Genomic DNA, 14,676 nt, shown 5'->3' on the forward strand with positions numbered 1-14,676 from the left:
AAAATAATTGTAAACTATTTCTGGCTTTGAAACCCCGCTCCTCTGGTGACCCAGTTCAACAAGTTAAGATCATTATTTCTTTATTACGTGGCGACCCTCAAGACTGGGCATTTTCCCTTGCGCCAGGAGATCCTGCATTATGTAATACTGATGCGTTTTTTCTGGCGCTCGGATTGCTGTACGACGAACCTAATTCAGTGGATCAGGCAGAGAAAAATTTGCTGGCTCTGTGTCAGGGTCAGGATGAGATAGAGATTTAATGTCAGAAGTTTAGAAAGTGGTTCCGTGCTCACTCAATGGAATGAATGTGCGCTGGCAGCTATTTTCAGAAAGGGTCTCTCTGAAGCCCTTAAGGATGTCATGGTGGGATTTCCTATGCCTGCTGGTCTGAATGAGTCTATGTCTTTGGCCATTCAGATCGGTCGTCGCTTGCGTGAGCGTAAATCTGTGCACCATTTGGTGGTATTATCTGAGCATAAACCTGAGCCTATGCAGTGCGATAGGACTTTGACCAGAGCTGAAAGGCAAGAACACAGAAGTCAGAATGGGCTGTGTTTCTACTGTGGTGATTCCACTCATGCTATCTCCGATTGTCCTAAGCGCACTAAGCGGTTCGCTAGGTCCGCCACCATTGGTACGGTACAGTCAAAATTTCTTTTGTCCGTTACTTTGATCTGCTGTTTGTCTTCCTATTCTGTCATGGCATTTGTGGATTCAGGCGCTGCCCTGAATTTGATGGACTTGGAGTTTGCTAGGCGCTGTGGGTTTGTCTTGGAGCCCTTGCAGTGTCTTATTCCATTGAGAGGAATTGATGCTACACCTTTGGCCAAGAATAAGCCTCAGTATTGGACCCAGCTGACCATGTGCATGGCTCCTGCGCACCAGGAGGATATTCGCTTTCTGGTGTTGCATAATCTGCATGATGTGGTCGTGTTGGGGTTGCCATGGCTACAAGTCCATAACCCAGTATTAGATTGGAAATCAATGTCTGTGTCCAGCTGGGGTTGTCAGGGGGTACATGGTGATGTTCCATTTCTGTCTATCTCATCATCCACCCCTTCTGAGGTCCCAGAGTTCTTGTCTGATTACCGGGATGTATTCGATGAGCCCAAGTCCAATGCCCTACCTCCGCATAGGGATTGTGATTGTGCTATCGATTTGAATCCTGGTAGTAAGTTTCCTAAGGGTCGACTGTTTAATTTATCTGTACCTGAGCACGCCGCTATGCGGAGTTACGTGAAGGAGTCTTTGGAGAAGGGTCATATTCGCCTGTCATCGTCGCCATTGGGAGCGGGGTTCTTTTTTGTGGCCAAGAAGGATGGTTCGCTGAGACCTTGTATTGATTACCGCCTTCTAAATAAAATCACGGTCAAATTTCAGTACCCCTTGCCGCTGCTGTCTGATTTGTTTGCTCGGATTAAGGGGGCTAGTTGGTTCACCAAGATAGATCTTCGTGGTGCGTATAATCTTGGCGTATTAAACGGGGCGATGAATGGAAAGCAGCATTTAATACGCCCGAAGGCCATTTTGAGTACCTGGTTATGCCATTCGGGCATTCTAATGCTCCATCAGTGTTTCAGTCCTTTATGCATGACATCTTCCGAGAGTACCTGGATAAATTCCTGATTGTATACTTGGATGATATTTTGATCTTCTCGGATGATTGGGAGTCTCATGTGAAGCAGGTCAGAATGGTGTTCCAGGTCCTGCGTGCTAATTCTTTGTTTGTGAAGGGGTCAAAGTGTCTCTTTGGTGTTCAGAAGGTTTCATTTTTGGGGTTCATTTTTTCTCCTTCTACTATCGAGATGGACCCTGTTAAAGTTCAGGCCATTTTTGATTGGACTCAGCCAACATCCCTGAAGAGTCTGCAGAAGTTCCTGGGCTTTGCTAATTTTTATCGTCGCTTCATCAATAATTTTTCTAGTATTGCTAAACCGTTGACTGATTTAACCAAGAAGGGTGCTGATGTGGTCAATTGGTCTTCTGCTGCTGTGGAAGCTTTTCAGGAGTTGAAGCGTCGTTTTTCTTCTGCCCCTGTGTTGTGTCAACCAGATGTTTCGTTTCCGTTCCAGGTCGAGGTTGATGCTTCTGAAATTGGAGCAGGGGCTGTTTTGTCGCAGAGAAGTTCTGATTGCTCGGTGATGAAACCATGCGCCTTCTTTTCCAGGAAATTTTCACCTGCTGAGCGAAATTATGATGTTGGCAATCGAGAGTTGCTAGCCATGAAGTGGGCATTCGAGGAGTGGCGTCATTGGCTTGAAGGAGCTAAGCATCGCGTGGTGGTCTTGACTGATCACAAAAACTTGACTTATCTCGAATCTGCCAAACGGTTGAATCCTAGACAGGCTCGTTGGTCGCTGTTTTTCTCCCGTTTTGACTTTGTGGTTTCGTATCTTCCGGGCTCTAAAAATGTGAAGGCAGATGCCCTGTCTAGGAGTTTTGTGCCCGATTCTCCGGGTTTGCCTGAGCCGGCGGGTATTCTCAAGGAGGGGGTCATTTTGTCTGCCATCTCCCCTGATTTGCGGCGGGTGCTGCAAAAATTTCAGGCTAATAGACCTGACCGTTGCCCAGCGGGGAAACTGTTTGTCCCTGATAGGTGGACGGATAAAGTTATCTCTGAGGTTCATTGTTCGGTGTTGGCTGGTCATCCTGGAATCTTTGGTACCAGAGATTTGGTGGCTAGATCCTTTTGGTGGCCGTCTCTGTCGCGGGATGTGCGTTCTTTTGTGCAGTCCTGTGGGATTTGTGCTCGGGCTAAGCCCTGCTGTTCTCGTGCCAGTGGGTTGCTTTTGCCCTTGCCAGTCCCGAAGAGGCCTTGGACACATATCTCTATGGATTTTATTTCGGATCTCCCCGTCTCTCAAAGAATGTCGGTCATGTGGGTGGTTTGTGATCGCTTCTCTAAGATAGTCCATTTGGTGCCCTTGTCTAAATTGCCTTCCTCTTCTGATTTGGTGCCATTGTTTTTCCAGCATGTGGTTCGTTTACATGGCATTCGAGAGAACATCGTTTCTGACAGAGGTTCCCAGTTTGTTTCGAGGTTTTGGCGAGCCTTTTGTGCTAGGATGGGCATTGATTTGTCTTTTTCCTCGGCTTTCCATCCTCAGACAAATGGCCAGACTGAACGAACCAATCAGACCTTGGAAACATATCTGAGATGTTTTGTTTCTGCTGATCAGGATGATTGGGTGTCCTTTTTGCCTTTGGCCGAGTTCGCCCTTAATAATCGGGCCAGCTCGGCTACTTTGGTTTCGCCATTTTTCTGCAATTCTGGGTTCCACCCTCGTTTCTCTTCAGGGCAGGTTGAGTCTTCGGACTGTCCTGGTGTGGATACTGTGGTGGATAGGTTGCAGCAGATTTGGACTCATGTAGTGAACAATTTGACTTTGTCCCAGGAGAAGGCTCAACGTTTCGCTAACCGCAGGCGCTGTGTGGGTCCCCGACTTCGTGTTGGGGATTTGGTTTGGTTGTCATCTCGTTATATTCCTATGAAGGTTTCCTCTCCTAAATATAAGCCTCGTTTCATTGGTCCATATAGGATTTCTGAGGTTCTTAATCCTGTGTCTTTTCGTTTGACTCTTCCGGCTTCTTTTTCCATCCATAACGTGTTCCATAGGTCATTGTTGCGGAGATACGTGGCACCTGTGGTTCCATCTATTGATCCTGAAGCTCCGGTTTTGGTTGAAGGGGAATTGGAGTATATAGTGGAGAAGATTTTGGATTCTCGTGTTTCGAGACGGAAACTCCAGTATCTGGTTAAGTGGAAAGGTTATGGTCAGGAAGATAATTCCTGGGTCTTTGCCTCTGATGTCCATGCTGCTGATCTGGTTCGTGCCTTTCATGTGGCTCATCCTGGTCGGCCTGGGGGCTCTGGTGAGGGTTCGGTGACCCCTCCTCAAGAGGGGGGTACTGTTGTGAATTCTGTGGCCAAGCTCCCTCCTGTGGTCGTGAGTGGTACTTCGGCTGGATCTGTCTATGAGCTTCCTTTGGTGGATGAGAGTGGTACTGCGGCTTCTGAGTTTCCTTCCTCAGGTGATGAGGTTAAGTCGTTAGGTGCTGCTCTATTTAACTCCACCTGGTGCTTTGATCCTGGCCTCCAGTCAATGTTCTAGTATTGGTCTTGCTTCCTCCTGGATCGTTCCTGGAGCCTGTCTATCCTGCATAAGCTAAGTTCTGCTTGTGTTACTTTTGTTTGCTATATTTTCTGTCCAGCTTGCTATATTGGTTTTTCTTGCTTGCTGGAAGCTCTGAGACGCAGAGGGAGCACCTCCGTACCGTTAGTCGGTGCGGAGGGTCTTTTTGCCCCTCTGCGTGGTTGTTTGTAGGTTTTTGTGTTGACCGCAAAGCTATCTTTCCTATCCTCGGTTTATTCAGTAAGTCGGGCCTCACTTTGCTAAATCTATTTCATCTCTGTGTTTGTATTTTCATCTTTACTCACAGTCATTATATGTGGGGGGCTGCCTTTTCCTTTGGGGAATTTCTCTGAGGCAAGGTAGGCTTATTTTTCTATCTTCAGGGCTAGTTAGTTTCTCAGGCTGTGCCGAGTTGCATAGGGAGCGTTAGGCGCAATCCACGGCTACCTCTAGTGTGGTGTGATAGGATTAGGGATTGCGGTCAGCAGAGTTCCCACGTCTCAGAGCTCGTCCTATGTTTTTGGTAATTGTCAGGTCACTTTGTGTGCTCTGAACTTCAAGGTCCATTGTGGTTCTGAATTACCTGTTCATAACAGGATGGCGTCGAGTGCACAAGTGGTGAGGTATGATTTGGAGAGGAGACAATTAAGCTTCCCTTCAGTGATGTTGGAGAGGGAGGAAAGTGCTCAGCAGAGATGAGGGAGATTGGAGGGGGCAGTGGTAGGCGGAGGAGGGAGTCAAAAGTTTTGACCTGTTTGGGGTTGTAGGATAGGGAAAATATGAGAATTGTGAAGTAGGCCTGTTTAGCAGAGGTGAGGGTAGATTTGCCTGTTTGAATGCAGTGAAATCATCTTGCGAATTTGTTTTCTTCCAACATCCCTCTGCAACCCTGGACATTTGCCGAAGCTTTTTAGTGATGTTATTGTGCCAGGGTTGTCTATTGATGCGCCGCACTCTGCCAAGAACGAGAGGGGCGACCGTCTTAAAAGCTGATGCAAAAGTGGCATTGTAGAAAACAGTGGCACTGTCTGTGTCGTGGAGTGAGGATATGGATGCCAGTGGTAGAATAGAGTCAGAGAGCGTGTGGGTGTCTTGGTGTGCGATGTTTCTGGGGGGGTGCGCATGTTGCTAGTTGTAAAAATGCTTCTGTAATGACAGCTATTGATATCGGTCAGGAAATGGTGCAGTTCAGCTGTGCATTTCACCATTTGCTTTGCTTTTCAAATCCACGATGCTTAGCGTAACTAATACCATGATAGTACAGCATGTGGTGGTAGAGGAGACATATGGTCATTGTTTATAATACAAAATCCATCTGATGGGCTCTTTTTACACAATGTGAGTTTTTTTGTAAATTGAAATTGAATCCTCCCAAAAATAATTTGGCATCTGGTTTTCTGACCGCAAATGTCTGCTGGCATTTGATATAAAATACTCACGAAAGATAACTTGTCAATAGTAATATGCTACCCTAGCCACAGGGTAGAGCGAGGCATGACTAGACCAGTGCCCCCGCCGGATCCAGCCTGCTTCATTCTGCCCCACTCCGGTTGATGGACAAGTCTCTCCCTATTTACACATGAAAAGACCTATCAATCAATTGAAGAGGGGCAGGGGAAAGCGGGCCTGGTAAGGTATCGAACTAGTCTGCTTCCTCTTTATAGTCCATGGTCAGCTTCCACAGAGTTTCAGAATAAAACATTACCTGACAGCAATCGTGCTGTCAGGCTGAGATTCACGCTCTTGTGGATTGCAATTGTTGCTACACCGCAGTCTGCTATATATTTACCAGAGCTGTGGAATCGGTACACCAAACCACCGACTCCCACTCGTCAATTTCCCTGACTTCCAACTCCAACTCCACATCAATGGTCACTACAGATCATGTCCAGAACGTGCAGCCCAGATTCATCTCAATTATAAGCCGAGATCCTTAGATCTGGAACAGAACAGACATTTATAGGACATTTCAGAACTTCCCAAATTCTTATGAAAAAATTTACAGCACATCCTGCATTGTACTACTGTACCCAATTTATTATATATTCTAGGAGTTATTACATTTTATACCAACTCCGATGCCATCAAAATCAACACTGACTCTGACGCCACAACTCCAACTCCACAGCCCTGATGTTTACATTACCGTCTTTAAGGTAAATTGAGATTTACTAGATCCTTCCCCGACTGACAAACACCACGCAGTGGAAAAAACCCAAAATTTTGCCGGGGCACACAAAAAATGATTTGAAAAGTTGTGTACAAAAATGTATTGATCCCCAAATTTTGCTACACACCTCGACTGGTATTGAGGGAATGATAAAATTCCTCAATGGGTTTAGTATTATTAATTAAAAAAAATAGTTATTAGCAACAAAATTATTTAGAAATGGTACAAATCAATACATAGTCTACATCAGTCAATTTCCCACCATGCAAAGCCATCCACACCCTCCACTCCATACCTCACCGTCCTTCCCAGGTGGTGTGAAATACAAAGACATAAATCTTTCCCTCTCTTCTACCAGATATTATTTCAGATCAAATACTTTTCCATGCACCCGATCTTAAGTGTAAAATCCAAGTTAGCAAGTGTCAACAAAATGGAACCATTTTCTTATCTTACCACTAGAGTTGAACGAATATGTTCGAAATCGGTCGCCGAATCTGAATTTGCCATATTCATGCCATATTGGTACCTTGTTCGTTCCAAATTTATGTTTGATTGGTTCCGAACATATTTGTTCATTTCTACTCCCACTGACTCCAATGACGTTCAGCGAATATTGCAAAAACAATATTCGCCGCCAATCGTAATCAGAACAGAATCTTGAAAAATTTGCTCAACTCTACTTACAACCTTCCATTCCTGAACAGTGGGGCACGATTCTGACACCCATTATTTTGCTACTTGTTTACAGGCCAGTGTAAATGGAGTACACCCCCTTTGAAAAATAAGATTTTAATCAATATCTTACTGAACAACAACAATTTCCCAAAATTTAAAATAAGACTGAATTTCATAGAACATTTTTTAAACCCATAACATGAAAGTAAGATTAAAGGGTTCAATTAATATTAATAAATCTCTAAAAGTTAATAACTTTTATAATTTAAGCCATGGTAAAATTCCTTACCATAAGTTATTAGTTTTTAAAGATTTATTAAATTTAAATTTATTTTTAGGTTACAGACTAATGCTTTAATAATATAACTTTCATTAAAAAATCTTCAGTTGTACTCAAATTAGATAAAACAAAAATAAGTATACCCCACATCAAAAACTACTACAGCTAGCATTTTGTATGACTTCCTTCATTGTTGAATGAACAAGTTGGCAACATATTGCAACATTTATCTTTTTCCATTCTTCAAATTATGCAAGAATGACCTCTGGATAATGGAATGAGAGTTATGATAACTTGTCTCTGAGGAGTTCCCCAAAAGTGTTAAGTTGAGTTCAGATCTGGAGACACTTGGCCACTGAATCACTTTCACTCTGTTCTTCTTGAGAAATGCAGCAGTGGCCTTAGATGTGTGTTTTGTCATGTTGGAAAAGTGCTTGTAGCATCTTTTCTTTTACTAAAGAGCAGTACATCTGTGAATTCATGATACCATCAATGAAATGTAGCTCCCCAACACCAGCAGTGCTCATGCAGCCCCACATAAAGACACTGCCTCCACCATGTTTCACTGTAGGCACCAAGCATTTTTTTGTACTCCTCGCCTTTGTGACATCATACAGTTTTGAAGCAATCAGTTCCAAAAATATTTATCTTGATCTCATCACTCTAGAGTACAGTATCAGTAGTCTTCATATTTTTCAGCATGTGCTCTGGAAAATTGTAGGCAGGCTTTAGGAGACACTTCCTTTGTGGATGACACGCATGCATACCATTTCTATTCAGCATATACTGTATTGTGTCACACAGAACACTCACCTCTGCTTGGCTTTCTATTCCTTAAGCTAACTGCAATGAACCTGCATGTTGATTTTTTTCAACTCATCTCATCCAGTGGCGTATCTAGGGGGGGCAGCTGGGGCATGTGCCCCGGGAGCAGCCGGCAGGGGGGGCGCAGTCGGGCCGCCTAATTCAGCGGTCCGCAGTGTCTCCCCCGGGGGCTGCATTCTGCCACCCCCGGTCTGGGAGTCAGCTGTTCTCTGTGCCGACTGTCAAGCTGACAGCCGGCACAGAGAAGCTGCAGAGCGCCGGCTCCCAACGTATGCAGAGGTGGAGGGGAGCCCCTGCAGAGTGGCTGCGGCAGGCAGGGAGAAATCCCTGCAGCTCCGCTGCCCAGCGATCTGTCTTCCTGCTTCCTCTTCCTTCCTCTTACACAGACGCGCCGCTGGATGACATCATCATTCAGCGGCCGGCTGTGTCAGAGAAAGGCGATGAGATGCTGCGGCAGAGCGCGAGGAGAGGTGAGAGGGGTGTGTGAATGTGTTTGTGTGTATGTGAATGTGTGTGTATGTGTGTGTGTGTGTGAATGTGTGTGTGTGTGTGTGTGTGTGTGTGTGTGTGTGTGTGTGTGTGTGTGTGTGTGTGTGTGAATGTGTGTATGTGTGTGTGTGTGAATGTGTGTGTGTGTATATAGGGGGAGGAAAATCCGACCAATAACCTATGGTCTTTCAGTAAAAATAGCTTTATTGTGGAAGGCACGGAGACGGTGGCAACAGAGATTAGCCACCAGACAAGATACACAAAACAAAAAACAAGAAAAGGGCACTGGGAACCATACATGCCATGTTAGTAATATAAACAGTATATATACATAACTAAAGGGCCAAAGATGTATCCAGGAACACGCAAAAATTTGTAGGCATCTATGTAGATATATACAGGGCTAGGTCACACACAAGTCAATGCTGCCCCAGCTCTAAAAAGAGCCCCACATGATCCAATAACAAGTATATAACAACCACATTATATTCAGATCAAAAAATGGTAACAGGCATACATCATGTGTGTGTGTGTATGTGAATGTGTGTGTGTGTGTGGCTCAGTATTGGGGGTGGGTGTGGGTGTGTGTGTGTGTATCGCGCTGCAGGGGAATGTGCAGAGAAGTGAATGGTGTGTGTGTGTGGGGGGGAGGAGAGGGCAATGATGGGGCTGACGGGGAGAGAGCAATGATGGGGATGGTGGAGGAGGAGAGGGCAATGATGGGGCTGATGGGGAGAGAGCAATGATGGGGATGGTGGAGGAGAGGGCAATGATGGGGCTGACGGGGAGAGGGCAATGATGGGGGCATATGTCCTTGGGGGGGGCGCCGAAATGAATTCTTGCCACAGGTGCCAGAAACCCTAGATACACCTCTGATCTCATCAGAAGACGCTCCTGTTTATGTGGTAACTTTCATGGTTAACCTAAACAGCTCAGTGAGGTGGTAGCAGTTCCATTTTGTTAACTTTTTGTTTCATTTTTGCCACAGAATTTTGACTAATAAATAAAGCTTTGCTGACCTTTTTGTAGCCTTCACCTTTCTTGTGTAAAGAAATTTCTTTCTCCGGTTTTGTGACATTTCTCTTCCATGTGATCCCATTGCTGATAGCATGAAATGGGAAGGTGCTTTGCTTGTTAAGAAACAGTCTCTTATAGTCACCTGTGTGCTGGACACCTGTTTAACTAATACTTAAACTTTATTAGTAAAACAGGATGATACCGCGCTAAAGGGAATTATCTGTGCTGAGGAATCTATATACCAACAGGTGGAGTATACCAAAGTTACCCCTATTAATAAACTCCCAGCTGAGTCCCTGCTACATATAATGAAAAAAAAAAATGGAGGGATAAGTGCACTGTGATAAATACTATGCTGAGCACAACATGGTACCAGAGGTGTTGGCATTACCAATACGAGTCTGACTCACCGAGGTCTGATGTTAGACGTAGTGCCAGAGGTACCAAGGATCCGAGCGCCAAGAAAAAGAGTCCGGCATATGAGACGCTGATCCCGAAGAACAAGTACTGGGCGAGGAGGCCAGCGCCAGGTGGCAGCAGCCAAACAGGAAGGCAGTGATTCGGCGTGGAAACCAGGAACGCCCCGGCCGGTGGCATCCCTGGAGACAGTGAAGGAAAAGAAAAAATGGCCGACGGGAGCGCTCACTGTGTGGCGTCACAAAAAGCGTGGAGCAACACTGGTACCAAGCAAACAACCGACGTGTTTCGAAGGAACGCAGTCCTTCTTCATCAGGGATGATGAAGAAGGACAACGTTCCTTCGATTTGTGGGATTATTTCGTAGAATGGCATTACATGGAAAATGTTGATTCTGAAAGGAAACTAAAGGTGTTCTGACAGATCTATTGGGGTGTACTCATTTATGCTGAGCACTGTAACTCATCCTGTTTTACTCCATTTGTTGACTTTTAATCTTCAGTTTTTCCTTATCTTTCTTGGCACTTTGATATCTCGATCTAGATATCTTTGATATCCAAGGACTATCTTTCATACTAACTGACCAGGCGTTATCTCTTAAAAAAACAATTAACAAATCACGATGGCAATTAAACCGTTCTGAGGTTACTGATGATAGTTGAATAGAACGCTGGCTGTGCTCATGTATACAGGGGAGGGCGCTCTGGTTTGGGGACAGATGGTGGAGATTACAGGGAATGGAAATGTCGCGTTTTTCTCCCCATAGAAATCTGGAGAAATGGAGAAACTGTCATTTCCCTAATTTTGGCTGTAATAGTTTAGAATAAAGGGATTTCCCATGAAATGTCTGTGGCGTCGGTCCTGTACTGAGGACACTGATCCTGGAGGCGGCGAATGTGGGGCAGAATATAGTACATACCTCAATGGTGCTATATAAATAAATAATAATAATAATAATAATAATAATAAATACCTCCTCCACAGGGTCACACAGCAGATAAGGTCGTGTCTACAATGGAGCTGATCCGGTGAGGGGATGAGGTGACTGGAAGGGGCGGAGCCTCCTCACAATACATAGGTCAGACCAGGAAGCAGCAGTGCACACATTTACTGGTACCCGAGAAGAGCGAGGTCCTGCAGGATGGAACTGGATATAGCGGAGAATGATGTGGTTTCTTTCTTTTATACATAGGACTAAGATGCAACAGAGCCGCACACTAGCTATATGGCTGCTCTGAGCTTCCAGGACCTGTGATGAGGTCACAGTCACATGGAGGGGAGGAGTCAGGGGTCACATGATCAAGTGCCAGACTCAGTGTATGTAGCAGAGCCGTGTGTGTACGACGTGTATTGAGCAGAACCATGTGGGTAAGGAGAGGAGTCGTGCGTGTACGACGTGTATGGAGTGGAGCTGTGTGTGTACGACATGCTCAGAGCGGAGCAGTGTGTGTGACGTGTACGGAGCAGAACCGTGAGTGTACAACGTGTATGGAGCAGAGCCCTGTGTGTACAAAGTGGAGCCGTGTGTATACGAGGTGTATGGAGTGGATTTCTGTGTGTACGGAGCAGAACCGTGCGTGTACGACGTCCACAGAGCGGAGCCGTGTGTGTACGACATGTACGGGGCAGAGCCATGTGTGTACGAGGTGTACGGGGCAGAGCCGTGTGTGTACGAGGTGTACGGGGCAGAGCCGTGTGTGTACGAGGTGTACGGAGCAGAGCCGTGTGTGTACGGAGCGGAGCCGTGTGTGTAAGGAGAGAAACCATGTGTGTCCGATGTGTATGGAGCGGAGCCGTGTGTGTACGGGGTCCACGGAGCAGAGCCGTGTGTGTATGAAGCGGAGCCGTGTGTGTACAACGTGTACGGAGGAGAGTCGTGTGTGTACGAGGTGTACAAAGGAGAGCCATGTGTGTAAAACATGGGCGGAGCGGAGCCGCGTGTGTACGTGAGCTGAGCAGGGTGTACGACATGTATGGCGCAGAGCCATATAGGTACGATCCGGAGAAGTGTGCGTGTACCAGCGCTGTGGAGTCTGTAAGCAAAACATCCGACTCTCAACTCCAAAATGTACCAACGTTATCGAACGTTGATAGCAAACTAGTTCACTCTGTCGTATGCAGGCAATTCAATTACTGGGCTAAAGTGATACAACAATAAAACATTCTTTCAACCTGCATGTTGCAATTTTAAAGAAGAAGCAGAATAAATAGCATGTGCAGCAATAAAACAGCCCTATTACTTGGTTGCACCCCCTTTGGCAATGATGACCGCCTCCAAACATTTCTTGTAGCCATCAAAAGGCTTTTTGCATTTTTCAGATGGTATTTTCTCCCACTCTTCCTTTGCAGTTTGTTCAAGCTCCTGAATGTTTGCAGGTTTCTTTTTCCCAACGATTTCAGTTCACTCTAAAAATTTTCAATGGGATTGAGGTAAGAACTTATTGATGGCCATTTTAAAACAGTCCATTTTTTTCCTTTTCAATCATTCCTGTGTACTTTTGGATGTGTGCTTTGGGTCATTATCTTGCTGGAAGACCGATGATCAACTCAAACCAAGTTTTCTTAACACTGGGTAGGACATTTCACTCTAAAATCTCTTAATAATTCTTTCATTTCATGATTCCTGGAACAAGGTTAGGGCCTCCAGTACCGGTAGCAGCAAAGCATTCCCACAGAATTATGGATCCTCCACCATGCTTGGCTGTTGGTAGGGTGTTCTTCATTGTGCCGTCTGTCGCTCTTTTTAATGTCTTTTTTCAGCAATGTTTTCTTCATTGGCCTTCTCCCATTAACCTTTGTTGTTGTGTGTGTGACGTATGGGATTTCTTGAAACCATGACTCTAGACTGTTCCAGGTTGGCCTTCAGGTCTTTGGATGCTTGACGTGGTGTTTTTTCCAACATTTGCACCAACTTTCGAAGACCTCTCATCAATTTTCCTCTTTCCCCCACGTCTAGAGGTTCTTGACATTCCATTCTTGGCAAACTTAATAACATTGTGCATGTAACAGTTATGAAGGTACTATGGAATCTGATTGCGTGGGATAAAATGAATCTGAAACCAAAGTTGAGACAAATAAACTTTATTTAACAAAGCAAGGAGTATAACACAAACTAACAGAGATAATCCTGAAATGACAGCGAAGGGCACAGCAGAAAACGAAAATGTCCAGCAACTATGATAGCGTGGCGCGACCGCTAATACAAGCAAGTCCAGCAGTTATATGAAGCAAGAGTGCGACCGGCACTTATATGTGGTAGTTCAGAAATATGCAGACAGTGGAACTTACACCTTTCATGGTAGTCCAGAAATATGCCTGTGGTGTAATCAAGGAAGAGATTTAGCAGCGTACTTCTTTTTGGGCTGAAAAGTCCCGCTCAAGTCCAGCACCGCAGCCTGCACAAACATAGTCCAAGAAGTAATACTCAGGTAATAATAATGTCAGAAATTCTTACAGACCACAGCAGAACCAAGGATGTATAGCTCCTCTCTTTAGATGTTTGGACAAAAGGTAACCACCACCAGTATCAGGAAGCAGGACAGAGGACTGAAGACAGCTGGAACTGATGAGGCAGAGCACAGAGTAAACGAGCAGTAGCAGGAACTCTGGAAGCAAGCCAGGAGGAAGCTCAGAAGCCAACAGCAACAAAATACTCAGGCAAGGACCGTTTCCCAACCCGGACTTAAATAAGACAGGAAGTTCAAGGACAGGGCGAAGTACCAGACTCCATCTTGGACGAGGGCATAGAAGGCTCCATAGAACATCCGGAAATCTTGAATCTGGGATGCTAAGGTCTTTGGAAATGGCCTTATTCCCTTTGGAAGTCTAATAATAGTGGTTCTGATTTCATCAGACAGCTCCTTTGTCTTCACCATTGTGACAAAGGAACAGGGCCTACTATGTGACCTTTGAAAACACTGAAGTCATCATTGATTGGGTAATTCATGTCACATGGGCACCGACAATCACAGGTGATTCTCAATTGTGATTTACCACAAGCGAGTCAACATTTGTTTTCATACTAGTTTAATGTAAAGTTTGCCAATACCAGTGTTATAGCAAGCTTTAGATTTTTCTATTTTTCCCTCCCATTGTTTTTTTTTTTAATTATTATTATTTATCAGTTGCTCTTTTGTATTTAACAAGGATGCTCTATACAAAAAACAGTTTTACCTGATTCATTGTTTTTGAAGTGATATTCCACATTATGTACTGCAACTTCATGGGTGCCAATAACGATGACCAGGACTGTAGATAAAGTGAACAATCAGACATTGGTCATCTAGATTCTGGGATTTGGTATGTAAGGATTGCATGATCTATAGATATATGTCAAGATCTTTCTTAAAGAAGCATTCATCCTCCAATCAAAGTTCTTATCCTCTTAAAGGGAACCTGTCACCCCGTTTTTTGAGATTGAGCTATAAATACTGTTAAATAGGGCCTGCGCTGTGTGTTCCTATAGTGTATGTAGTGTACCCTGATTCCCCACCTATGCTGAGATATAACTTACCAAAGTCGCCGTTTTCGCCTGTCAATCAGGCTGGTCAGGTCGGGAGGGCGTGGTGACATCGCTGGTTCTTCCTCAGCTTTACGTTGGTGGCGTAGTGGCGTAGTGGTGAACAAGCAGCGCGCGATCTGCGCTGTAATCCCTTGCATCGGTGGGGG

General features: G+C 45.0%; 1 protein-coding gene across 1 annotated transcript in view; it reads right to left on the reverse strand.

Annotated features, from left to right (window-relative positions):
* The window catches only part of LOC138666613 (uncharacterized), a 180,296-nt gene extending 169,043 nt beyond the window's left edge, over positions 1-11,253 (reverse strand). Inside the window, exon 1 of the mRNA XM_069754809.1 lies at positions 10,982-11,253. The gene's annotated coding sequence lies outside the window, so the exon portion shown is untranslated. The remainder of the gene's footprint in view (positions 1-10,981) is intronic.
* Positions 11,254-14,676: the final 3,423 nt, after the last annotated feature.

Source organism: Ranitomeya imitator, chromosome 2 (assembly GCF_032444005.1).
Source record: "Ranitomeya imitator isolate aRanImi1 chromosome 2, aRanImi1.pri, whole genome shotgun sequence".
NCBI lineage: Eukaryota > Metazoa > Chordata > Amphibia > Anura > Dendrobatidae > Ranitomeya > Ranitomeya imitator.